Source organism: Triticum dicoccoides, chromosome 6B, assembly GCF_002162155.2.
Source record: "Triticum dicoccoides isolate Atlit2015 ecotype Zavitan chromosome 6B, WEW_v2.0, whole genome shotgun sequence".
In the NCBI taxonomy this organism is placed as follows: Eukaryota; Viridiplantae; Streptophyta; class Magnoliopsida; order Poales; family Poaceae; genus Triticum; species Triticum dicoccoides.
In genome coordinates, this window is record NC_041391.1 from 82,786,737 (window position 1) to 82,787,926 (window position 1,190).

The window sequence follows — 1,190 nt, forward strand, 5'->3', positions numbered from 1 at the left end:
TGTGGAGACTACTGCTTGCTGAGTGCACATAGGCTTGCGATGTAGCTTACCTTGTTATCGTTGCGTAGGGAAGCCAACTTTGCTCCCTGTGCTGCTTTGCCCATGAGGGCGAGACCCATCTTTATATGTTACCTCCGTCCCAAAAAATTGGCTTAGATTTATTAGAGACTAAGGTATCTATGTATCTAGCTAACACTAAAACATGTTTAGATATAGTATATTCCTCATGTGTGGATCATTTACCACATGTATCATATGGTATTTCAAATGTATTTATCCTGATACTACTAACAATAATTGTCTATCCAAACATAATCAAAACAGAATAAAAAACTTCTATTTATAGATTGTCTTATATTTATCTAGATACGCAGGCTGATTTTAAACATAATACTTATCTATCCAAAAGTAATCAAAACAGAATAAAAAATTTCTATTTATAGATTGTCTACAAACGACATACGGATGGATGTATGTAGACATATTTTAGAGTGTAGATTCACTCATTTTGCTTCGTATGTAATCTATAGTGGAATTTCTAGAAGAGTTATATTTAGGAACGGAGGGAATAGTACTAATAATAATTTTCTATCCAAACGTAATCAAAATAGAATAAAACATCTCCTATTTGTAGATTTTCTAGGGTACTTATCCGAAAACTAACCATAATTGTCTTTCTCAAAGTATTTCAGTCGCCGGATATTGCTTGTTGGTCCTTACCATGGTTTTGGGTACCAGGCGGAAAATTCGGTTACCGCCCATAACCGCGTTTCTCGCTGCCCCACGATAATTCGGTTATCGAACTTTTTGATTTTTTTTGAAATTTAAACTCCTATCTTCTAGTTAAATGAGATATCTCTAGCTCAAACGCAAGCTTACTTGCATCCTAGTGGTAATGATCTTACTCCAGCAACAGGGCGTCATGTGTTCGTGAACCGCCGGCCGCATTTAACTTTTTGATTTCTGAAGAATACACGCCACACTATGCTGTAATTTCTAAAAAAATACGTGCACGCGAAGGTCCAACTCGCGACCTGCAGGTGCGTGGCAGTGGAGCAGACCTGATACCGCTGCTCTAGTACTACTGAAGCATACATACGGTGCTCCAAACTTTTGTATTCTAGTCGACAAAATTTTGATTTCAAATTTGAATTTTAAACTTTGCTCGAATTTTTGTCGGTATTTCGTGG